Here is a 27,354-nt window from a genome sequence, read left to right on the forward strand (position 1 = left end):
GAAAGATCTTATGTCTCCCAGGTTGTAATGAGAATTACTTTGTAGATCAATTGGTAGAGCATGAAACTCTTAATCTCAGGGTCATGGCTTGGAACTCCACGTTGGGCAAAAGATTCCTGCACTGCAGGGGGATGGACTAGGCGACACTTCCAACTCTACAATTCTATGATTCTACTTCATAATGTGGTAGAGTAACCCTACTGAATTTGGGGGCCCTGGCCACCTCCCAATACGATTCTGAGAACAATTCAAGGTGTCGGTGCAGCAGTTTGCGTGCCGAGGTCCCCAAGCCACCCGTCAAATAACACACACTTCACACAGAAATTTAAGTTTAAGGTTTTGGCATAATTTTGGCCAAAACTTTATTAAATTAGAAAATGTGAGTGGTTGCTTAGGCATTGGTTCCTACTATCTGTCCCCGCGTGGGGGCCGCCTTGCAGAAGTCAGTAAAGGGAAAACACTTTGGGGGAGAGAATGGGAGCCGGGGGTCTAGCCCTTGCCTCTCCCCTAATGTTCCCAGGGGCTCTTGTGTGGCCCTAGCCCCTGACCAGGAGGTACGGACAAAAGCATGGTGAGCCCCTGGATTCCTTTAACAGAATTCCCCGCGCAGCAGCAGCATTGGAGGGGCAGCCACAGCCAATCCTTACCCCTCCACCAACCAGTTTAATAACCAAAGCCTAACCGCCAACCATACAAGTTGTGACTAATTGCTACACAGTAGGCGAAAATCAAATGGCACCAGCCAATCAGCCAGATGAAAAAATTCCTACCAGGCCCCTGCCCCAAAAGCAGACGACCCCATGACAGGCATAGCAAGGTCAACGCAGACGCCTAAATTATAGGGAGGGAGGGAGGGTGATCCGATGCACGCAGCGAAGAGGGGCACATGCTGCATGCCTGAAACATATATAGCCTCTGGGCTGTCCATCAAAACTTCTCCCCAACAACCCGCAGAACCCAATCATTGTCCTTGGCCATCTAAATGATCCCGCCCAGCAACAGAGGGGTGTCTTGTTGGCCCCCACCACAACATGTGCTCTCCATGAAGGAGAATTCGCTTATTATTAACGGCAACTAATCCAGAATGTGGCAGCTAGATTGGTGACTGGGAGTGTCCACCAAGACCACATAACACTGGTCTTGAAAGACCTACATTGGCTCCCAGGAGGATGTAGCTGGAGCCAAAAGAGGGCAGGACCAGAACAAAAAAATGAGTAGGGCCAGAACCAAGAGTGGGTGGGGGGCCCACCCCTTTTCTCTCTCTTTCTTCCACTCTTTCCTGTATGTGGTGCCGTTCACCAAAGTCTTGAGAAAACCTTATTCACTCCACCCACAACCTCTTAACTGCTGTCAATTTTGCACTGCAGAATTATTTTATTTTTATAAATGCCAGACTCCTTGACAAGTTCCCCCTGATTTATCAATGTTTTAGCAATTAAAAAGCTCAGAGATGTAGAGGTAATTAGACTCGCTTCCTTCACAAGGCTGTTGCAAAGAGCCTGTCTGAGGATTCACACGGAGCCCACCCACCTCTGCCTGCCTCCTGGTTGCCACTGCCACTTTTGCTCTCCTCTCCTTCTGGGAGAGGGACAGGCTCATGGGAATTAATCCCCCCCCCATTCATTCATTCATTCATTCATTGCTTGCTTGCTTGGAGAAGGCTGGCAACAGCAACAGCAAGGAGAGTAGCATCAGAGCCAGGAGGCTCCAAGGATTCATTGTGGGTCCGCTTCTGGAGCTTGCCTGATGATGCCAAATCCTGGTGCTAGCCCAGATTACCAAGAGGTGTATGTGAAACAAATTGAATATCTGAGAAGAAGAAGAAGAGTTTGGATTTGATATCCCGCTTCATCACTACCCTAAGGAGTCTCAAAGCGGCTAACAGTCTCCTTTCCCTTCCTCCCCCACAGCAAACACTCTGTGAGTTGAGTGGGGCTGAAAGACTTCAAAGAGGTGTGACTAACCTAAGGTCACCCAGCAGCTGCATGTGGAGGAGCGGAGACGCGAACCCGGGTCACCAGATTACAAGCCTACCACTCTTAAGCACTACACCACACTGGCTCTGAGTGGACTATTTATATATTTGAAGAGTTGTATCTAGTAGACACATTGGGATTAATGGGCCTAAGTTGTTCATTCTTTTAAATGAATCTTCTCTGAGTAGCACAAATATTGGTCACAACCTAATAATAATAAAAAAGGGACGCGGATGGCGCTGTGGGTTGAACTACAAAGCTAGGGCTTGTCGATCAGAAGGTCGGCGGTTTGAATCCCCATGACGGGGTGATCTCCCGTTGCTCGGTCCCTGCTCCTGCCAACCTAGCAGTTCAAAGGCACGTCAAAGTGCAAGTAGATAAATAGGTACTGCTCCAGCAGGAAGGTAAACGGCATTTCGATGTGCTGCTCTGGTTCACCAGAAGCGGCTGGCCACATGACCCGGAAGCTGTATGCTGGCTCCCTCAGCCAGTAAAGCGAGATGAGCGCCACAACTCCAGAGTCGTCCGTGACTGGACCTAATGGTCAGGGGTCCCTTTACTACTACTACTACTACTACTACTACTACTAATAATAATAATAATGAGGTTTTTGAGTTTAGAAAAAAAAATGCAAGGAAGCTCAACTATGGAATTAACTACCACAAGATCTAGTAACAGCCACCAATTTGGATGGATGGCTTTAAAAGGGAGTGAGACAACTTCATGGAGGCTAAGCCTAGCCATGATGTACAAGTTCCAAGCGCTACTGTGCTCGTGTCCTACTTTCAGCCATCCCATAATTCCAGTGACGCGCCAAAGGAACCTTCACTATCTCCGCTTCCTTGTCCAAGAACAACATGCAGTGTACAAAGTCGATGCGCTGTTTATATGTGATAAGAAAGGCTTGCATTATATTCTCTTGCGGTACAAAACCGAGGGGGTGGGAGCAGGAGGGAAGGTTGCTAGGAAGAGAACTTGCTAACTCTTAATGAAATCATGTCCTGTATTCTTTTCTAATGAATATCACATTGTATCCAGAGTAATGAGAGATAAGGCTACCGTGAAGTCACAGTGCTTTGCAAGAGAGAGAGAGAGGGAAGGAGGCGACGGAGGGAGGGAGCGGTATTTGTCTCATATCTTAAACTGACACATTTCATGAGCTGTGAAACTGCAACACGAGTTCTTACTGTTCAAGGATTATTAAATTTATTGTACTCTAATCAGCAAAATGCACAGGTATGCTTTGGAATGTGATTAAGGGCCTAGGCAGGAATGAGGGCAAGAGAGGAAGTTAACTAGAACTACCCTGATATCTTTTGGAACTCAAACTCTGCCAGGAATGCAAGGTCCAACAAATTCCTCAATTGCCTCGTGGGCAATTTCATCCCCAGTAGGTAGAAGAAGCAACAAGGGGATAATCTACAATATCTTGGATCTATCAGCAACAGGGAAGAACTGATTGACAAAGTGGAAGTACTAGGAACCTTGGGAGGAAGTGATCGTGTCCTCATGGGTTTCATGACACAGAGGCAAGGAGTCATACACAAAATCTGAGCATTAAGAAAGCTGATTTCAATTATATATGAAAATTTGGGGAAAAAATGTTGAAAATCACATTTGGGAAAAAACCTGAAATATTTCTATTAAGTATGACCCCTGAGAATATTCCTGAAGACAGAAAAAGCATCCTTTTGTACGCGTGTGCCGCAGCTAGGATACTTATAGCTAAAACCTGGAAAGGAGAAAAAATACCAACAGTCCAAGAATGGCAAATTAAGCTAATAGAATATATGAATTTAGCAAGGATGACAGCGGCAATAAGAGATATACAAAAACAGAAAACAAAAGCAGAATGGAAATATGTGGAAGAATATTTAAGAAAAGAAGGTTTGAAAACGGAACTAATGATTTGCTTAGATTAAGTTACACACGTGGGAGATTTAAACTATATAAAATTTTGTTTTTGTTGTTTATGTTTGTTTGTAAGAATGAGAGTAATTAAATTATTAGTTAGAGTAATGAAATGAGTATTATACTAAGAAAACCGTTGTAGAATCAATATGAAGTCATATTTTAAATTTGATGTATAATTTGAAAGAGACTATTGTAAATTTATGTCTGTTATTATTTGTGTGATGTAAGATTTAATGTTTTGTTTTGTTTTATGTTTGGAATCTTTTTCATAAAAAAACACAAATTTAATAAAGGCTTGTTTGTAGAAAAAAGAAAGAAAGAAAGCTGATTTCGAAAATCTAAGGAACTAATGGATGAGATCCCGTGATCAAAAATGCTTGAAGGGAAGGGAGTCCAACATGGGTGGCGGTTTCTTAAAGGGGAAATATTGAAGGCACAAATGCAGATAATTCCAACAAGAAATAACTCTATACATCACCAACAGGCAAAAATACAGCAGAAACACAGCAAGCAGCATGGATGCCGGGAAGAAAATTGCAAATGGAAAAGCAAGGGGAAATGTCAGCGACGGACCCCAGAAATTAGGACGTGAGGCATCACACAAAAGGAATGTGGGTAGCTTACATAGTTCATAGCAACTGGCAATGACCTTGGACAATCAGACATCTCCCAAGATGTAACTCTACAGAACTGAGTGCACATGCCATTTCACCACAGAGGCCTCCAGACCCAATTAGTGAAGCTCCATCTTGACCTCGGGTGCCCCGCGTCACTCGTGTAAGCCTGTACAATTAGTGAGAAAGAAACTGCTTTCTTGTGAGGTCACTTCTCCACCCAGAAAAAAAATGGCCTTGGGAGAAGGCCAGAACAGAAAAAAATCTGATTTTCTTGACACTACACTTTCCAAATATTTGGATGGAATGGGAAAGTGCAGTTTGCTACACAATATAAATGGAAACTCCAAACTTTCCTCCCCCTATGTTCAGTGGAGAGGGAAAGTGCATGAGCTCTACTTTTAAAACATCTTTAAAACACGTTATCCTCCTCAATGAGTTCTGGGCACCGTAGTTTGTTAAGGGTTGCTGGGAAATATAAACTACGGTGCCCATAATTATGTGAGTGGAGTCAACAGTTAGCAACTGATTCCATGATGCACTGCTAATATGCTAGCAATTTGATCCATGCATCTAGGGTATCAAGCCCTATTTCAGAATGTCTTGGAGCCTTTCCCAGCCACCAACCATCTATTTGCCCCAGTAAGCCTGAGAAGTGGCAAAGAAAAAAAAATGGATTTAAGAATTTTCTTTGCACCAGACTCAATCCATAGCATGGATTAATTTGTGAACTTCTGCCAGGTGTCTGGACGATTCATCTGTTTACTCTGGATTTTTCTTTTTCCTTCAGTGGATAGGGAAGGTCTGCTTATTGCTACAAAGAATTAACATTTGATAATTGACTTGAACTCCAGTCCTACATTGAATAACATCATTTCAGCTAGGAACGCTTGGGAGTGTCTGTGTTTTACTGATTCATCTCGTGAAGACAAAGTGGAAGGTGGCCGTTCTTGGATTTAACAATTGGTGGTAAATATAGCTCTGTGTAAAATGTACTTTGCATTAGCCCTGTCAAAATCAGCATTTAAACGTGGCTGCCTAGGCAGCAATCTTAATGGCCTTGTCTGTCACTTTGCACAATGCTCAGAAAACCCTGCCTTATTATTGTAGCCAAAGGATGCTTACCCAAACTCTGTTTGAATAACAGATGAATAAACACTGACAGAGAATAGAGTGCAAAAGGAGAAAATATTCTATTACGAATTTCAATTTCCTTCAGTGCTGTCAGTCAAGATATCATATGCTTCCCTGGATGTAAAAACATCATAAATCAGGCATAGGTAAACTCGGCCCTCCATATGTTTTGGGACTACAATTCCCATCATCCCTGACCACTGGTCCTGTTAGCTAGGGATGATGGGAGTTGTAGTCCCAAAACATCTGGAGGGCCGAGTTTGCCTATGCCTGTCATAAATACTCTGTAGCATGTGGGGCCTCCAAAAGAATGCTGCAGTACATCTCCACTGTGGCTCATTCAAGGTTCCAGCCAGTCATGCCCTCCCCCAGGAAACTATTTCTGCCTCCCTGGTTTCATTTCCCTTTTCTAAATGACATTTTACATTTGTTTGGCCAAGTATGTCCTGTCCACATTGGACTGTTGGTGTGTGCGTGAGTGTGAGTGCCTCTTCAGCCTTAAAAAAATGTGTTGGGTTGGGGTTTCGTTTGTTTGTTTTACGTCCACAAGCTTTGAAATTTTCCTGATATGCCTCCTTTCTTTCTCAGCGGTCCTGTTTCGACTCCATTCCCGTCATCACTCACTAGTTCAGTTTGCTATTAAAAGGGAGTGATATAGAGAGAGATAGCGTATTCTACGGGCTAGCGAAATTGTACAGGGCTAGCAGCAGCTTCTCCTCTGTAGTGGAGAGGTGCTGCTTGCCCCCTACACCACCCCCAGGCTCCCGCTAAAGCAGGCTTTGGCGGGGGGCGGGATGGGTGAGCAGCAGCTTCTCCGCTACAGCAAAGAAACTGCTGCTTGCCTCTCCACTACCCTCACCTCCTGCTAAATCAGGCTTTGGCGGGGGGCGCCAGAAGGTGGTCTGCCTAGGGCACAAGAAACCCTAGCAACAGTCCTGCCACTGGCCTGGTCCAGCAATCTCTTCTTACGTTCTTATGTGATGTGGCTGGTCAGATTTGGTACAAATCCTCTGCCATATCATTTCCAACCATCTTCTTCCACAGGTTTCAGTTCTCCCACATTATTACCCTGGTTAACGAACGGCTTGGCTCCCAAGCAAATCGGCACCGGAAGTGAGTTTTCCAGTTTGCGAACGTTTTTTGGAAGCTGAACATCCAATGCGGCTTCCACAGTTTCTGATTGAGTTCAGGGAGCTCCTGCAGCCAATCGGAAGCTACGCCTTGGTTTTCTAACGTTTTCAGAAGTCGAACGGACTCCCAGAATGGATTAAATTCAACAACCGAGGTACCACTGTACTATCAACAAAGTGGGGTGTTACTAAAGTGATGTACAAAGTACAAAGCAAGCTTCTCCCTTCAAATGACGGCTGCTCTAATCATTCACTAAATAGTCCCTAAGATCAGTGGCTAAATCATAAATAGCACCACTATCTTTGCAGGGTCTAGAGAACTCAAGGTCTGTGTATTTAAATTAATGACCAGGCAATGGTCTTACAACACAAGGTCAACAATGCAATTCCATCTTCTGCGTGGGGATGCAAAGGGCTTATTATAACTCTGGCAATTATGTAACTGTTCACATATATGTAAAGCACGGAGATTATTTCCACAAGAGTAGCTGCACAACATTACAAAAGTCCCTGAATGATATTTATGTTTTTTTTTTAAAAAAAACCACCCAACCCCACTACCATATTCTTAAGCATATGCAATATGGCAATTGCAGTTATTTCTTTCATCCCCCCCCAAACAACAACAACCACCAAATTTAAATAATTAACACATATTTTTTTTAGATATTGCAACACTGCAATACTGCAAAAAAAAAGGTTCAGCACTGATACAGTTATAATCTTGGAATAGCTCCTGCCCTACTAAGAATTGGAACAGCAATAATGAAAATAAAAAATGATAAAAAGAATACTAAAAATAAAAAACAACAAAACAAAACAAAAGAAATTAAAAGAAAAAGGGAATAGAAAAAGAGCAACATCTGGGCCGAGTCATGAAAATATACATATTGAAAGCATGTTTAATGTCTAATTTAATGAAGAGATTAAAATGGGAAGCCCAAGGAAGAGATTATGTACAAATTCAGCCTTACTGAAGCGAACAGGAGGCTGGAATGAACCTATATTTTTAAAGAGTTTGTGTAATAAAAATATATGGATGAAAATGTATATGGAATTAGATTTATATCTGTAGGTGTGTTTAATGTGTATTTGTTCTATGTGTATGTATATGTATATGTATATGTGTATGTATATGTAAGTTTGTATTTTGATATATATATATATATATATATATATATATATATATATATATATATATATATATAATAATTAACACATATATTTTTTAACATAAAGGTTTAAAAGTAAAAAGTAAAGGACCCCTGGACGGTTAAGTCCAGTCAAAGGTGACTTTGGGGTTGTGGCGCTCATCTTGCTTCAGGCCGAGGAAGCAGGCGTTTGTCCACAGACAGCTTTCTGGGTCATGTGGCCAGCATGACAAAACCGCTTCTGGCGCAACAGAACACCGTGATGGAAACCAGAGCGCATGGAAACGTCATTTACCTTCCTGACGCAGTGGTACCTATTTGTCTACTTGCACTGGTGTGCTTTTAAATTGCTAGGTTGGCAGGAGTTGGGACAGAGCAATGGTAGCTCATCCCATCGCGGGGATTTGAACCGCCGGCCTTCTGATCGGCAAGCCCAAGAGGCTCAGTGGTTTAGACCACAGCACCACCCTTGTATAAAGGTTTAATATTCCATGTGATTGCATGGAACAGAAATAATAAATTCCCAATTCCTTAAAAACAAATAAACAGTGAATTCATTGTAATTTCAATTCACTGTAGGCTCAGATTGCAATTTATATGCTGGGTACAGCATGTAAACATTTCTCCCTCTCTTTCTCAATAGGTTCTGTCAGGGTATACCACGGTGTTGCTCATGAGAAACGACAGAGTCCTCTTACACTAAAGACTACTTTATTGTGCATAACTATTTACAGTGCAGAGCTAGCTAAAAACATGACCACTCAGTCACTTGCAGAATCCGGAAGTGCCTCTCTCCTGTTTCCCACCCAGCACCAAAGCCTCGGCACCCTGAAACGACGTCTTCTGTGTCCCCTGACCCCCCGATGCTGTGCTGGCGCCGGAAGATGCAACTCCCCTTCTGATCGCCTCTGGCTGGCGTTGCTGGGTCTCTGCCCAGCATCCCTGACCCTCGGCTCCTCCTCCTCTTCCACGGGAGAGAGCTCTGGCGATGGGCTTTGAGAGGAGTCAGATGACAGCAGTGGCTGGGGCTCCCTGTACCTGAGCAAGACCTCCCCACTAGCAGGATCACCTTCCCCGCTCTCCCCCCCCCCGAGTACTCCTCCTGCCCAGGCTCTCCTCACGAGTAGGACCTCCCCCTGGGCTCTCCTCGTGAGGAGAAGGCAAATCCCTGACAGGTTATAATCCATTATTATTGTTATTGTTGTTATTAAGCACATGGGCAGCTCATCTAAATAGCCAATACAACCACCAAAGAAAACAGTTAATTAATAAAACATATGAAATTAAATAACCTCCCCACCAGCAAATAATATCAGTCAAGTAATAACAGGGAGCAAGCGAATAAAAAAATCAGGAGCAGAAGCTCAGCACGCAGAGCCAAGTCCTAGGGATGTTTACTCAAACGGGAAGTAAGTGCTGCCAAATTTAATGGGGCATACCCCAATTTAAGAGGATTGTGACTCAATGTCTTCCACTAAATTCCCCAATGAGGGGTGGAACCGTTTCTGGAAGACATGCAGACTCAGGTTTTGGCAAAGCTCCAGGAAAGCACAACTAAAAACTCTTCTCAAAATGTTCTATACCTCCTCTGACATCTGTACTGGCTCCCTGTCCAATTTAAAGTGCTAGTATTAATCTTTAAAACTCTAAATGGCTCAGGTCCAAGTCGTCTGAAGGGTAAACTCTTCCTGTATATCTCTGTCCACACCTCAAGATCATCTGCTGAAGGCCTTCTCATGGAACTGAGAAGCAGGAGAATAAGATGGGGGAAGAAGTTTCTCAGTGGTGACTTATCAAAAGCCCTTCCCAGAGAGACTTCCCTGCTATGTACATTCCAGTCTTTTGGGTGCCATTTGAAGATGTTTTTTTTCTTTCCCAGGTGCTTCCATCTTAAAATCCTAGATATTTTTAGATCCTTTATATTAACAACAACAACAACAACAACAACAACAACAACAACAACAATTTATCATTTATACCCCGCCCATCTGGCTGGGTTTCCCCAGACACTCTGAGCCACTTCCAACAAAAGATTAAAAATACAATAAAACACCAGACATTAAAAACTTCCGTAAACAGAGCTGCCTTCAGATGTCTTCTAAAAGACAGATAGTTGCTTATTTCCTTGACATCTGATGGGAGGGCGTTCCACAAGGAGGGCGCCACTACCAAGAAGGCCCTCTGCCTGGTTCCCTGTAACCTCACTTCTCACAGTGCGGGAACCGCCAGAAGGCCCTCGGAGCTGGACCTCAGTGTCCGGGCTGAACGATGGCGGTGGAGAAGTTCCTTCAGGTGTACTGGGCTGAGCTGTTTAGGGCTTTAAAGCTCAGCACAAACACTTTGAATTGTGCTCGAAAATTTACTGGGAGCCAAAGTAGGTCTTTCAAGACCGGTGTTATGTGGTCTCAGCAGCCACTCCCAGTCACCAGTCTAGCTGCCGCATTCTGAATTAGTTGGAGTTAATATTAACTGCTGCCGGTGATTTTAGTTTTACTTGATGCTGTTGCTGATATTCTTCTGATTCAGACTTTATGTTGGCATTTTGATTTCTATTACGGTTTTCCATGGTCAGTGTCATACCCTCCAACATTCCTCAGGTGAAAATAGGGACATTTCTCACTGCCCCACAACTTGACCATCCTCAACCACACTTTGTTGTGTTCCCCTCACACCACAGAGCCTTTCCTATCAGATGAAGGGTGGGTGGCAGAACCAGGACCCCAACGGAACACAGCACACACACCCTTCACTGTCCTCAGAAAACTCCTCAATCCTGGTTTCATCCTCTCTCATTCTTTGGTAGATTTACAAAAAGAAAACCACACAACAGTAAATAAATTTTAGAAAGGGGCAAGATTAGACGTGAATGCACAAAGCATTTTTAATTTTAAAAAAATCAAGACTCCATGTGCTTTGCTCCCCCTTTCTTCCCACCAGGATGGCATAGCCCCCTGCCTGCCCCTCAGAGCCTCTCACATGCCACAGCTTTTCCTCCTCCTTGCCTGCTCTTGAGCAGCTGCTACGAGCTGCCCAAGGGAGGAGGCGGGTAGCAGCGACCATGGAGAAGAAGGAGAAGAAGGAGAAGGAGGAGGAGGAGGAGGAGAAGAAGAAGAAGAAGAAGAAGAAGAAGAATAAGAGGTGGTGGTGGAGGAGGAGGAGGAGTTTGGATTTGATATCTTGCTTCATCACTACCCAAAGGAGTCTCAAAGCGGCTAACATTCTCCTTTCCCTTCCTCCCCCACAACAAACTCTCTGTGAGGTGAGTGGGGCTGAGAGACTTCAAAGAAGTGTGACTAGCCCAAGGTCACTCAGGAGCTGCATGTGGAGGAGCGGGGAAGCGAACCCGGTTCACCAGATTACAAGTCTACCACTCTTAACCACTACACCACCACAACAGAATATGCTCCTTCACAGCCAACACTGCAGCTGCCGCCACTCACGATAAAGGATTCATCCTCCTCCCTGAGCTCAGCTGCGACGGTACTGGCAGGGCAAACGGGGGCATTCAGGGATCAAATCAGAAACCAGGGTGGCTTTTGTGATTCTGGGACTGTCCCTGGGAAATGAGGACATTTCAAGGGTGAGGACACTGTAAACTGTCCAGAGAACTGTTGCTATTGGACAACATGAATGAATGTACAAAAGAATAGAATGATCTACAACAGGGCTCCCCAAACTTACCCTGCTTTGGGCCGGTTCCTCCGACGCCAATCGTCATTTCCGGCACGCGCCAACCCGGAAGCGTGCCGGAAATTGCTGCTTGTGCATGTGCACAAGCAATATCCGGTGCTGTGCCATCCCGGAGATAGGCAGCCGCGCTGCACCAGTAAGAGCGGGCGGCGGGGGTCGTCATGGGCCAGAAAATTGGCTCACTCGGGCCTTAGTCTGGGGACATCTGATCTACAAGCTCCATCTCACACCAGAGATCTTATTGGAGCACAGGGGAAGAGAAAGAGCCTTGAGATATAAAGCACCCATTTCGTATCCCAAGGAAACTCCTTCTTCTGGAAAGATCAAACTGTACACCCTCCCCAAATTTGCAACACTCCTGGCCTGTATAAGTGATGTACCAAATTCAATGTAACTCGCCAAGCAGAGATGCTAACTATCTATCTAGTAAATTTCTGTTTTGGGGGGGCTTGTCATGGATGGCAAAAGCAGGGGAAATTGTCGCTCATCTGGCACGTTAAATACATGCTTGTTAGGCTGCATTCTGGTTTATTCTATATTCTGCATTCTGATTTGTTCTATACTCTGAATAAAGCAAGCATTATGCCTCCCATCTCCCTTTAATTGTGATCAGTGCAAATAACAGGAGGGTCAAATACCAGCGGCAGCAACAAACTGAAATACTCAAACAAAAAGTAGCTGAAATTTTATCTGCAACGGTAGCAGTTTCTCCAAGGAACCCAGACAACATGTGTTCAATAAGGTTGTGCCTTAATATTTTTTGGGTGTCATTGTAGAAATTTAGGAGAGATGTACGACTTTAAAAAATGCAGAACCTCACTTTTCCAAACACCTAGAAAAGCAATGCTATAAAAGGCCATATATTTATTGCTATATTCCAGTGAATTTCAGTTGTCCGTGCTGCATTATTTAATTCCTCTGAAGACAAAAGGACTTCCTATGAGAAATATACATATACTGAAAACAACAAAAATCTGTCAGCTTGAAATGGGCTTATTCTTTTTGTGGAAAAATGCAGTGAAGCTGAACTTTAAACTTCTTCTTATAAATCATTTAATCCTTTCACTGAAACCCTTTGCTATCTGTAGAGGTCTGTGTATAGAAAATGAAGTCACAGATTTGTTCTGAGATTTGGTTTGGGGAAGGGGAATAATTTTACATTTGGAACCTGCATAGTTGTTCTGTATATAATATAAAGATATAATGCTACAGTGGTCTAAACTCTAGGTTGGTTTGCTGAAAATTGTAAGTTTGGGCAAAATCCTGTGTAACACCTCCATCTGCTCAGAACAGAACAAAGTTTAAAAGTGAATATCACTTTTAAACTTTGTTCTGTTCTGAGAAGATAGACGGAGGTGTTACACAGGATTTTGCCCAAACTACAATTTTCAGCAAACCAACCTGATTCATGCTTCCCAGATAGATACGTGGTTTCGTACAGATTTATGTTTCAGTTTTCCCACTTCTCTGAATTTTGTGATAGTTTTCAGATAAAAAAAAAAAAACATACCCAAATGGAAAATGGATATAATAGGTTGATATGCATACAAATTACACAAATTAGGAAAAATGTGGAGAAAATGCATTTAAAAATCTGATTTTTAATAGGTGGTTTGTTTGTTTTTTTGGTTTGTTTTTTAAGTGTGGCACTTTGATAAAGCAATATTCTAGCTGAACACATGCAAAACTGAAACAGACTGGTATCTGAAGAAGTGTGCATGCACACCAAAGCTCATACCAAGAACAAATTTAGTTGGTCTCTAAGGTGCTACTGGAAGGAATTTGTTATTTTTTTATTTCGTTTAGACTGGAATCAAATCATCCATCCATCCCAAATATTAGAATAATGGTGTCAAGTCAATTCACGTGTTCTACAATTGCTCAAATAGCCATCTCAGGTGTGGGGGAAGAAGGATTGAGACCGTTGCAAATGGGGAGGGGTGCCACTAGCATACTCCCTACAAAAACAACCCTATAGATCAGGCTTCCTCAACCTCAGCCCTCCAGATGTTTTGAGACTACAATTCCCATCATCCCTGACCACTAGTCCTGCTAGCTAGGGATCAAGGCAGTTGTAGGCCAAAAACATCTGGAGGGCCGAGGTTCAGGAAGCCTGCTATAGATGCTATTAGCCTTGGGGTGGAAACTGGGTTTTCTACTAAAATAACTTCGGGTGCTTGAGTTTCCATCAGGATTACAATTGGTTAACCCCCCTCCCCCAAAAAAGCAACCTTCGCACACGCTACAATCACACGTCTTTGGGAGTCCCTGCAGCAGCTATTTAGGTGTAAAAAATAAGCACATCGATTACGTTCTTGCAGTTAATATACCATGCAGTTTCACTTATAACACATCTCCCTCGGAAAGGAGAAGGTTTAAACGTAACCAAACTCCTTATCTGTGGCTAATGAGCCCTACCTCATTCACAGCCTCTTTTGATGCAGCTGTAGCTGGGGGGGGGGTCATTGCTGCTGCATGAACCCCCCCCCCCATCTCTCATCACTGGTTGCCTGGGACTACAGCTCAGCAGATTTTAATTCATAAGTGTAATAGCCAACTAGGAAGAGAGATGCAACAGCAAAGATTCTCATCTTGATGCATTCCCCCCCTTTAAAAAAAATAGCAGGCAAAAGCAGACTGTAATCCCCTCAAGAACAACCCCCTTTTTATTTTTTACCACGTTTGCAAGAAATTATATGTTGTGAAGTACCTGGTGGACATAAGCAGGAGTCTCTCAGGTCCGACCTTCTAATCTTTCTGCTTTATTAAAGTGCCATCAAAACGGCGCCATGTATCTTAAGCGCGCAACAACCTGTGTGACTTTTAATAAGTAGGATTGCCAGGTGCGGCGCTAGCAGGTGGCCGCTAATGCTTTTTAGAGCTGAAAATGAGGTGATTAGATTACAGATCATGGATTGGTTGTGCCTTCCTATTTGGTTATGGGAAGGAAGGAATTTAAATATTGGCTCCACAAAGAAATTATGTATGGTGGTGCACCTGTTCACGTCAGTAAAACAGAGACACCTCCACGGGGTGGGGGGGGGAGATGCTCGGGGTGGGGTGGTGACTATCGTAATTGAAGCAGTGACAGCTTGCTAGATTTGACACTCCCCCCCCCCCGCACGCCCTGTTATTGATTAAATTTCTTGACAATCACATGGGGGAGTTAATTACTCAAAGGCAAATTAACACCCCTGCAAGATAACAGAGAAAACAATAATGAAGTTATGAGCTCTGAGGGTTTATTTATTTATTTTTGCTGAGAGAGAGAGAGAGAGAGAGAGAGGGAGGGAGAGGGAGAGGGAGAGAGAGAGAGAGGCCATCTCTGTCTAGCTCTGGGGGCCAATGGAGTGGACTGTATTGATTAATATATTTTGTCTCAATGATTAAAAAGTACCTTGAGCTGCCAGTGAATCTTCTTTTCTAGTCTCTCTTTCTCTCTCCCCACCCCCACTCCACAAAGAGCCTTTCAATTAAGACTAGGAGGGAAGGTTGCTTTGCATATGAATGAGACACCGTTCCTGATTGAGGCACTGGTCTGTTCTAGTCAGAACAGTCACAAAACGTACTGTGCTGAGCAACCAAGACAGCTGCCCCTCCCTCCGAAGAAGGGGGAAAAACCCACCCTCCTTCCAATTAACCTGATGTGAACTTCAGTTATATGCTTCCAGCTTCAAAATGCAACAAGACTTCGGCGTTACCAAATCTCCTTTTCACCGGCCAGATGGAAAGAAAGGAAATGATAGGTGGGAAGGTTTGCCAAACGTCAACACAGCCCTAAAGACTGACCTGAAGGGTCTTCCCTCATATGGAGAGCACAACATAGGAGCGCTGAAACGCCTCCTATAATTGGAAGTTCCCACTCACATTGTTAAAGTCACATGGGGGGACGATGACAGTGGGGGTCTCCTGTACTGGCCCCACCTGCTCTGGAGTGTCCTTGTTGCCTGTACGTTTCACATGTTGTGAGAGTTACTTCTGCAGCATGGTTCTAAATTGTGTGGGGAAGCAGGTGTGCCAACTTGAAAAAAATATGGGGTGGGGCGGTTTCCAGGAAAGCCCATTCTGCATAATCGATAACATGACTTGGTGCTCGCACACTATTTGAATGGCAATGCTCATCCATCCTAATATCTGTTGGAAGCCACCCAGAGTGGCTGGGGAAACCCAGCCAGATGTTGTTGTTGTTCAGTCGTTCAGTCGTGTCCGACTCTTCGTGACCCCATGGACCAGAGCACGCCAGGCACGCCTATCCTTCACTGCCTCTCGCAGTTTGGCCAAACTCATGTTAGTAGCTTCAAGAACACTGTCCAACCATCTCATCCTCTGTCGTCCCCTTCTCCTTGTGCCCTCCATCTTTCCCAGCATCAGGGTCTTTTCTAGGGATTCTTCTCTTCTCATGAGGTGGCCAAAGTACTGGAGCCTCAACTTCAGGATCTGTCCTTCTAGTGAGTACTCAGGGCTGATTTCTTTGAGAATGGATAGGTTTGATCTTCTTGCAGTCCATGGGACTCTCAAGAGTCTCCTCCAGCACCATAATTCAAAAGCATCAATTCTACGGCGATCAGCCTTCTTTATGGTCCAGCTCTCACTTCCGCACATTACCACTGGGAAAACCATAGCTTTAACTATACGGACCTTTGTCGGCAAGGTGACCTTTGGCAGCCAGATGAGCGTGGTGCAAATAATAAATTATTGTTATTGTTATTGTTGTTGTTGTTGTTGTTATCAGCATCATCAACTTGGGGGTGGGTGCTGGCCCCCTCAAATATTTTATTGGGGGGGGGGACCAAGACCCCTTGCTCCCTAGGAGATAGCTCCTATGTGAAGAATGCTTATAAGGCGGCTATCCTAATAATCCATGAGAAGAGTGAGGAGGATGCAATTGAAAGGAAGGGGACAGGAAGCATGGAGAGCCAGTGTGGTGTAGTGGTTAAGAGCAGTAGACTCATAATCTGGGGAACCGGGTTAGCGTCTCCGCTCCTCCACATGCAGCTGCTGAGTGACCTTAGGCTAGTCACACTTCTCTGAAGTCTCTCAGCCCCACTCACCTCACAGAGTGTTTGTTGTGGGGGAGGAAGGGACAGGAGATTGTTAGCCGCTTTGAGACTCCTTTGGGTAGTGTTAAAGCGGGATATCATATCAAATCCAAACTTCCCCCCTTCTTCTTCTTCTTCTTCTTCTTCTTCTTCTTCTTCTTCTTCTCATCAAAGCCTATTAGTTTCTTTGATATCATATTAGGTTATTTGCATTGAAACACATTTGGCTTATTTTGAAATATTCCGCAAAGGATCTGGCCTGTTAAGGATTTGTGATTGAAGTCTTCGTTTATATGGCCATTATTTTATTCTAATGAAGAATTCTATATATTTAAATCAGGGGTCAGCAAACTTTTTCAGCAGGGGGCCAGTGCACTGTCCTTCAGACCTTGTGGGGGGGGCACACTATATTTTTTTTTGGGGGGGAGAACAAATTCTTATGCCCCACAAATAACCCAGAGATGCATTTTAAGTAAAAGCACACATTCTACTCATGTAAAAACACACTGATTCCCTGGGCCGGATTTAGAAGGCGATTGGGCCAGATCTGGCCCCCGGGCCTTAGTTTGCCTACCCATGATTTAAATACTCCCCATACCATTTAAAAAATTGACAATTGTCCCTTAGTTGTTTGCCTTTTTAGGTTCGGCTCTTCCATAGGATGCAGCCTCTCAAAATGTTTTACTGAATTTCATGTATGTTGGGTACACGGTGACTGTGTGGAGAAAGATTGTTAAGTGTGCCGGAGGCACAGGAGCATCCCAGGCCATTTTGCTGCCTGAGGCAAAGGACAAGGCGGCTCATCCCCCGTTCTGTGCACAAAACCTGCCTAGACTGGTAGTTGAATCTTACTTCAGCACTTGTGATGGACCAGGGTCCTTCACTGCACCCTAGGGAAGCAAGCTAGCTTAGGGGCTGCAGGGCAGACCGCATGGCACACATTTCTAGCCACTTCCCACCCCTCAGAATTTGCTGAGGCAGCTGCCTCACTTTGCCTCATGGAAAAGCCTGCCCCGAGAAGAGCCAGCGGTCATCTCATTGGATTTAGCCACTGGATTTAGCCTTGGAGACGAGACATTCTTGTAGGAAGGAGTTTTATACAGTTCCTTCTGGAAAAAATGTAATTTTGTTCTGCTGCAAAAGTACCATTTCAGTTCAAGACTTATTGAATGGGCTTGGAAGGAATAACTGTTTCCTGCTTCCATTTGAATTGTTTCCTGGCACAGTTAGATTTGTGGTCCCACTTTCTTCAGTCATAACTTCTCTCTCAAGTATGGTTTTCATCAATAAGGGAGGGAGGAATCTTCTGGTCTGGAATGTAATTAATGACCAGCAAATTCAACATCTCAGATATATATATATATATATATATATATATATATATATATATATATATATATATATATATATATATATATATACATACCTTGTATATGATGGATGTTCCATCAGATTTTCTTGCATATCTCCCTGGTTAAATGACCAATCTTGGAATCCTATTCTGAAACAAATGACTGCAAATATCAGAAGCATTCTCCTCCAGTTCACAACAAGGAGGTTTTAATGAAAAAGTTTAATAACACCCAAACGGGCCATGAAAAGGGAGAGGAATGCAAGAAGTCTTCTACCTCTAAATCCTTTGATATAATATTCAGTCAATGGCTGCAGCAAATTGTCTTTCCTAGTAGAACTTCCTTATGAATTTTCTTTATTGCTTTAAATCCCATCAGCTTAGTCAAGCGGTTTTCGGCAAGAGAATGTTAATAATTCAATCACTGTGAAGGAGTGGGGGGGGGGAGAATGCAATGGGGGGGATAGGTGAGGTTTTAGAAATATAGATCCCCAGCTGGGTGCATGGATGCAGATTTGCAGACATCAATAGAGAATTAAGCAGATTTAAACCAGAGTTAGGATGTTGGTGCTCGGTTTCAGGTGAGCCTCCTGGTGTCTGAGTGAATCTGATGATGTGCCCATCAATGAAAGCAAAACGCGTCAGTGCTCAACAGCAGGAGACTCGCCAGTTATTAGGGAATTAAACATTGTATCCAGTGAATACAGGGACTTCAAGATAATTCACACGGAAAGCCAATTTCAGTTCAAAGGAAGTATTCTAATCGCAGTTATGAGATAAAAGTTCGGAATGGAACAAAAAAGGCTTTCAGCAAATACATGACTTGACTATAAAGGGTGAACTAGACTTGGTGATAAAAGAGGGATTGGCGCTGAAAATGGCCACCGCCACATGGTATTCCCCCTCCTTTGCAGTATAGTGATGGAAAGATTGTGGAACTTCTTCCTGAGGCAAACCTGATTGGCCCCCTCTTTGCTGACTTTAGGCAAATGGGGAAACCTTTTTTTAAAAAAAAATTCTATCCTTGATCTTAATTCAGTGGCATAGTGTGGGTTGCCAGCGCCCGGAGCCATGCAGAGAGGTTGGGGGCAGGGAGGGAAACAGATGGAGTATGCATGCACATTCAACTGCCTAATGGTATCTGCGTCACCCAGCAGATTGCAGCTGCAGAGATAGGAAAATAAGAGTTGTTTCATCGTCTGCAGAAGTCATTTCCTGGTTCACACGGAGAACCCATTTTCAATGGAGCCAAGTGACTGAAGCGCACAGCTGTATGTTGAAATTTTGTGCCACTAGAAATCTGGGGCCTGGGGCAACAGCCCCTGTGCCCCCCCCCAACTCCACTGCCTCAATTGATGTTTATTCCTTCTATTTTGATTGGTTTCAACCAGCATTTGCCATTGTTTAATATTGAATGAATCATTGTATTTTAATATTCTGCTGGAAGCCGCCCAGAGTGGCTGGGGAAACCCAGACAGATGGGCGGGGTATAAATAATAAATGATGATGATGATGATGATGGCTAGCTCTGCTCTGAACATATGAAAATGTTTAGGTTTGTTTACCTATCTTTGCCTGACACAGAAGGGCTGAGAGTGACAGTGCCACCAACAAGCCCAGTTAGTACAAAGAACACAGTACATTTTCTGACATCGCAGAATCCCTGCTATCTTAGAGCAAGTTAACATGTGCATTGTTCAAAATATACCTTTCTACCACTGTTTAAATGGGCTTTGATCCAGTGCAGTGTATTCAGGAATGCTCAACAGAGCACCCAGCTGCTGCCATGTTAGGATGAAGGAATAGGGGCACTAGGTAAAGGTAAAAGACCCCTGGATGGTTAAGTCCAGTCAAAGGCGATTATGCGGTTCTGGCGCTCATCTCGCTTTCAGGCCAAGGGAGTCAGCATTTGTCTGCAGACACCTTTCTGGGTCATGTGGCCAGCATGATTAAACCATTTCTGGTGCAACGAAGCACTGTGGCGGAAAGCAGAGCACACGGAAACGGCGTTTACCTTCCCGCCGCAGCGGTACCTATTTATCTACTTGCACTGGTGTGCTTTTGAACTGGTAGGTTGGCAGGAGCTGGGACAGAGCAACAGGAGCTCACCCCGCCGTGGGGATTCGAACTGCTGACTTTCCGCTTGACAAGCCTAATAGGCTCATTTTTTTAGACCACAGCACCACCCCGGGCACTACTCATATGGTTCAGCGTTGTTTGGGAAATGTTAGGGCAATCCATGTCTCTGCATTTCTACAAGGCTATGGAAGGTGCAGATTCTTTTCCTAGATAGTGTCCAGCAGCGTGCCTGGTATTGTAGTCCATGATTAATCCAGTTTCAAACTAATCCAGTTTCAAACCTGGTACTATCCAATTTTCCCTTAGAAGTGAAAAAAACTTATAAAATATCTGTGCATCCGGAGAAAGGGAGCTAAAGATATAACATTTTTCATACAGCAGTGAGTGCTATTTTTTTTCAACTAGTGTTTGGATGAATCAGCAAAAAAAAAAACCTCCGGCACGGCTGTTCCTCATTTTTCCCCCTCCCCGGTGGAGAAAATTAAGTGTTTTAATTCAACCACGATCCTTGAAGCACTAACGAAGCATGCTAATTTAGGACGAACAGCACCAGTATGGATTTTTGATAAAACAGCTGTTAATTTTGCAGAGGAAGTAACTAAATCCGAAGGCTACAAGATACGGCTGTTTGTAGAAGATATGATAAGCAAGCAGATGGATCTTAGCAAACAGTCTGAAAGCACTCCAATTTCAGTTCAGTGAGGTGGGAACAGGATCATTTGCATTTTCTGAAGAAATGGGAAAAGCAAAGATTTAATTGTGCTGGAATATGTGCTCAGTGGAAACAGGAGGAAAAGAAGACTAAACTGGTTTTGCAAGGCATCTGACTTTTTTGGGTGTGGGTGTCAGTTTCAGCTGTGGCTGTGCACCTGTGTGTGAGTGACCAACGTTTGAGGGCATGGTTTTAGTTCCCAGCACCTCCATCTACCTTCAGAGTGAATTCTTGTAAAATTCTGGACGTGTTTGGAACTTGATTCTAGCTGTAGCTAACATTAAAGCTCAGATCATACCATGAAAAACAGGAGTTTTCACAAATGGCACATTGATATCAATCTGTCTTTCATCATTCCCTCAGTTGGTGAGGCTCACTTGACATCAACAAGAAAAAACAAAATAAAAAATTCTTTCCAGCAGCACCTTAGAGACCAACTAAGTTTGTTCTTGGTATGAGCTTTCGTGTGCATGCACACTTCTTCAGATACACTGAAACAGAAGTCACCAGATCCTTAAATATAGTGAGGGAGTGGGGAGGGGTATTACTCAGAAGGATGGTGGGAATGGGTGATCAGCTGATAGGTGTGGAAAACCTGTAGACGACTCTTAACGGCTGCAATTAATCAACAAGAACCTGAGCCATCAGTATATTTGGCCCAGTCCTGTGGCACGCCCTGCAAATAGAGATTTAGTGGGCGCCTTCTGTGCCAACTTTTAAATGCTTGCTGAAAACTTTTCTATTCCACCAGGCCCATGCAGCCAATTAAGAGTACAGTGGTACCTCAGGTTACAGACGTTTCAGGTTACAGACGCTACAGATTACAGACTCTGCTAACCCAGGAATAGTACTTCGGGTTAAGAACTTTGCTTCAGGATGAAAACAGAAATTGCACGCCAGCGGTGTGGCGGCAGCAGAAGGCCCCATTAGCTAAAGTGGTACCTCAGGTTAAGAACAGTTTCAGGTTAAGAACGGACCTCCAGAATGAATTAAGTTCTTAACCCGAGGTACCACTGTATAGCCCCCCACAAGGGTCTACTGATGTGTCTTTTTAATTTCTTTTCCTTTCTCTTTACTTTTAATGTGTGTGTTTTTTAAAAAAATATATATGATTTTACTGTCTGGTTTTATGTTTTTAATAGCATTGTAAACCACTGTGGTATATATTTATAATACAGCATTATATGAATGAATGAATAAATAATTAAATAAATAAAATGTCCAGTAGCACCGTAGAGACCAACTAAGTTTGTTCTTGGTATAAGCTTTTGTGTGCATGCACACTTTTTCAGATGTGTATCTGAAGAAGCGTGCATGTACACGGAAGCTTATACCAAGAACAAACTTAGTTGGTCTCTAAGGCGCTACTGGACCAGAGAGACCGAGACCAGAGGGAAGAAGCGGTGCAGGAGGATTGGAAGAAATTTAAAGACTATTTGAAACAGCATGTAAAGATTGCTATCTGAGAATAGAATCAGAGGACTTATAAGGTTACAGTTATGAAATTAGTTAGTTTAAGATAGGAGATAGGAATTAGGTAATAGAATTTCTTTTTAATGTGAAATAAGAAGACAATGATGATTATATAATGTTTTGAAATTACTAAAGAGGATATACAATGAACGCAGAAAGAGAGGATGTGAGGAGGTCCCCTAATAATGTTAAGTAATAGTATGAGTATAATTAAATAAGTGTTTTTGTTTTTGTATTTTGTATTGTATATTACTTTTGTTTTTTTTTGTAATTTTTGTAGTGTTTTGTTTTTGTTGTATTATCAAAAATTTAATAAATTCTTATAATATATATATATATATATATATATATATATATATATATATATATATATATATATATTCCGACTGTGTCAGACCAACACGGCTACCTACCCAAATAAATAAAGTAACCTGTTTAGGTCTGTCTGCCAGAGTTTCCTCACTGCTAGTGTAAATCATAGCTGCAGCAAGTGCTTTTTTTCTATTTTTTTAAAAAAATGCCGGTACTCACCATGAAGTTGTTACAGTAAGTGCCACATTTTTTAACAACAAAAAGAGGTGCCGGTACTGTGTACCCCTGAGTACCCCCTGGGGGGGAGCATTGGCTATAGCATTAACATTCCCCACACAGAGGTGCTGTTGGGGCGGACAAAGAGGGAGGTGGGGTTATATAAGTATACTCCCCCCCCCCAAAAGGCTGCAGCTGTTAGGCGAAGAATTTACCTAGAAAATATGCACAGGGCTACTGGGTGACATGTGCTGTGGTGGTGTGAAGACATGACCGCTTCACCGCGTGCAAGTTCTGCATGGATCCACCCACCCTACGTTCTTTGGGTCCTGAGGACTTGCCAGGAGAATCAGGAGCCAGTTCGTAAACGTCCTTTTGCTCCATTAATAAGGAGGTTGTCGTGGTCTGCGCAACAGCATCGGCAGCAAAGGCATTACAGTGGCTCAAGTGTTAATCAATAAAGGACTTGTAACAAAGTTTATTTCAGAAGAGTAGTGAGGTGGGGCGTAACCAAAGAATCTTTAGACAACCATACCCTGCAACGTTTTCCCATTGAAAATAGGGACATCCTACTCAACAACCACAACAAAACAACAACAACAACAACAACAACAACATTATTTATACACTGCCCATCTGATTGGGTTGCCTCAGCCACTCTGGGCAGCTTCCAACATATATAAAACCATAATAAAACATTAAACCTTTTTAAAACTCCCCTATACAGTCCCCTTCACGTGTCTTCTAAGGGCTGTATAGTTGCCGTATTTTTCGCTCCATAAGATGCACTTTTTTTCCTCCTGAAAAGTAAGGGGAAATATCTGTGCGCCTTATGGAGCGAATGGTGGTCCCTGGAGCTGAATTGCCCAGGGGCCAAAATAGGATCATGCTTTATATTTTACAAAGAGAAAAGGGGGTGTTGGAAGGACCCCGCTCAGCAGCTGATCAGCAAGAGATCGGGAGAGAGATAAGAATCCCGGCTCCCTTTCAGCCCCACCCTCTTGCCCAGGCCTCCATTGTTGATTGTGCTGCAGAGGGAGGTTGTTTGTTTCCCCAGCCACATGTGACTGGCTGATTAGATTATCTGTCTGGAAACTGTAGAAAAGGCTCCCTTTCCTTTAGAAGCTGCAGAAATGTGAGTTGAACCCCATAAAAATGGGGCTTTTCCTCTTTGCTTTTCCCCCTTTGCAAAAGGAGCTTTGCTTTTCCCCCTTTGCAAAAAAAGCTGCAAAACTTTTAGCTGATCCTAAAAAAAAACAACAAAAAAAACCAGGGCTTTTAGAGGAGGAAAACCAGAATTTTTTTTTTTCTTGTTTCCCCCTCTAAAAACGAGGTGCACCCTTTGGTCTGGTGCGCCCTATGGAGCGAAAAATACGGTACTTATCTCCTTGGCTCAGGGGTCACATAACTCAATACCCTCCAATATTTCTCAGATGAAAATAGGGACATTGAAGGAAAAGTGGGACATTCCAGGATCAAATCAGAAACAGGGATGGGTTCAAATCTGGGACTGCCCCTGGAGGATCTGAACAGCTTCTCTCATTTGTAAATTACTGGAATTCAATGAAGTTATGATAATCTGGGAACACCAGCCCTCCTTTGTCTTCTATTTAAAGAAAAACACTCTAAATTTTTTATTATATTTTAGAGAAGAAGAAGAGGAAGAAGAGGAAGAGGAAGAAGAAGAAGAGGAAGAACTCAGTATAATGTGTGTGTGTGTGAGGGGGGAGACCAGTACTCACTAAAACATATGGCTGTATATCTGAGGGCAAAATCTGTCTCTCTTTCAACCCCTGTCAAATCCTTTATGCATCCTCGATGAGAACAGGCTTGGGGAGTGAGAGCACAACAAGTTCCCTTAGAGGTATATCACATAGCCATAAAGGTCATAACAGCCTAGTGCAGTTAGCTAGCATGGTATTTAAAGGTTGCTCCCCTCAAGATGTGAGTCTGGAAAGGGCAAAATGGAGCAGGTGGAGACCTTCATTTAGCAGGCGGTTGCTGTGGACTAGAGATGATGACTCATGACACTCAAATCCCACTCATTTGGCTCTTTCTTTGCTTAATACAATCATCTTGCATAGTCTTCATATACCTGAGTACTACAGTCTCAAAGGAAAGAGATCTCAACAGACACACTTTCAATGCAAGCTAAAGGAGTGTTGTTTACTAGAATGTCAAAGCCAAGTTACATAACATATCCAATTATGGGTGCCACAATTTAAGAAGGATGTTGACAAGCTGGAGTGTGTGCAGAGGAGGGCAACCAAGATGATCAAGGGCCTGGAAACCAAGCCTTATTAGGAACGGTTGAGGGAGTTGGGTATGTTTAGCCTGGAAAAGAAGGAGACAAGAGATATGATAGCCATCTCCCAATATCTAAAGGGCTGTCACAAGTTTGTTTTCTCTTGCTCTGGAGCGTAGAACGTGAACCAATGGCTTTAAGTTACAACAAAGGAAATTCTGACTAAACATCAGGAAAAAACTTTCTGAGAGTAAAAGCTGTTCGACATTGGAATGGTCTCCCTTGGGATGTTGTGGACTGTCTTTCTTTGAAGGTTTTAAAGAAGACGGTGGATGGCCTTCTGTTATGGATGTTTTAGCTGAGATTCCTGCATTGAAGGGGTTGGACTAGATGACTCTACGATTCTATGATTCTATAAAATGCATGTGAAAGGGCATGAATACCAGGGGTAGCAGAGTATTCAGGAGAGGAGCAACCTTCAGATTCATGCCCTGGGTATGCTAGCATGGGAGTATCAGCCACATCTTTAAAGATCACACTGTGAAAATGTCCAGGCCACCATAACTACGCACGCAGCTCTGGAATAAGATTTCACTTTCCACATGATGGGGCAGGCACCATCAACTTGGTCTCATGAACCATGTCCAGACTTACATGTACTTTCATTCTGGGACCTTGAGGTGAAGGGAGGGTAAAAAAATCTAATGCCACCACTACTACCAATGTTTAGAATGTGAGCAAGTCTACGCTAGTGTCAGGGACTGGGCAGAGGAGAAGGAGTGGTGGAGACCTCCTCTCCATCCAAACCCTTCCATGGAGGAGGAAGAGGAAGACAGTACAGATTTACAACAGAAGAAGAAGAAGAAGAAGAAGAAGAAGAAGAAGAAGAAGAAGAAGAAGAGGAGGAGGAGGAGGAGGAGGAGGAGGAGGAGGAGGAGGAGGAGGAGGAGGAGGAGTTTGGATTTGATATCCCGCTTTTCACTACCCGAAGGAGTCTCAAAGCAGCTAACATTCTCCTTTCCCTTCCTCCCCCACAACAAACACTCTGTGAGGTGAGTGAGGCTGAGAGACTTTAAAGAAGTGTGACTAGCCCAAGGTCACCCAGCAGCTGCATGTGGAGGAGTGGAGAAGTGTTACTAGCCCAGATTATGAGTTTACCACTCTTAACCACTACACCATACTGGCTCTCCACACAGTGGTTTGCGGGAAGTCACTGCTTAGAGACGGATGAGGGGGAAAGTTGAGTATATTTCACCCACCATCTCCCAGAACTCAGAGAGAGCCTTAAAAGTAGAACAGCAAAGAGCTCGGAGACAGAGGGCACTTAGTAGCACCCATAGAGGAGATGGTGAGGATGCCGAATGAGAAAGTGGGAGGGAAGGAAGGGGTTGAGATCTCTCTGTAAAGATTGAAATAAAAAAGGCCTGTAAGAAACTTTTCCTGGTCTTTATGCTTTCCTAGGCAACCAGTCGGGAGCTGCTGACAGCATCTTGTCAACTAGAAATATTGGCCATGGGTATTTTAATGTCTCCCAAGCCATATTTTGCAATACATTCAGCTTTCCTTTTAGAGACTCACATCTTATATCATATTCTCATCATTCTACTTGAATTTGTACATGCAGAGGAGGTCTGCAATCACCAAGTTTGTTCCTATCTACCACCAAACATAGAATCTCCATGTTTATGTGGAAGGCACACCAACTCTAAGTGCTGAGAGCTATGTCTTCAGTATAGTCACATACACCAAAGTCACCCACCAATACACTAAATATTGTGCTATTGTCCCTCCCATGTTCACTTTCAGGTTTCACATTTCTTCATCCATACCTCCTTACTTCCACCCATCCTAATCCTCAGCTACTTTCACATTTCTGACCGAGAATATCCCTCTTTCTTTTTACCCCAAACCTTCTGCATAACTTCCCATCTCTCCGTTTCTCCTCAAATCTGCTCAGTTCTTATGACCAGGCCTCCAGTAATGAAAATACTGAGCAAAATAATTTTGAAAGGATCTCTTGGAATTTGCCCATTATTTCCCATAGTTCAAGAGTTACGTTTCCCACAGACCCCTTAATCATGTGATGTCACCAAAAACAGCAACAATAACACATGTACAACTGTTTCCAGGGGATTGTGAAAGTTCCAGAGTATACAGCAACAGAGACTAAGGGCCAAGTAAGATGCTTGCTTAATTAACATGCAGCTACATAATTGGACTGGCCCTTTTATTAGACAAGATGAAGCAGTTGCCTCAGACAACAGAGTCTCTCACCTGCCACCACTAGAAACTGTATCTTGTTTTTTCCATAATTAAGT

The 27,354-nt window shown here is 43.4% G+C and overlaps 1 protein-coding gene across 2 annotated transcripts in view; it reads right to left on the bottom strand.

Annotated features, from left to right (window-relative positions):
• BRINP3 (BMP/retinoic acid inducible neural specific 3) overlaps positions 1-27,354 on the bottom strand; it is a 255,239-nt gene that overhangs the window by 44,748 nt on the left and 183,137 nt on the right. The gene's annotated exons all lie outside the window — the stretch shown is intronic.

This window comes from Lacerta agilis, chromosome 6 (genome assembly GCF_009819535.1).
Source record: "Lacerta agilis isolate rLacAgi1 chromosome 6, rLacAgi1.pri, whole genome shotgun sequence".
Classification (NCBI taxonomy): domain Eukaryota; kingdom Metazoa; phylum Chordata; class Lepidosauria; order Squamata; family Lacertidae; genus Lacerta; species Lacerta agilis.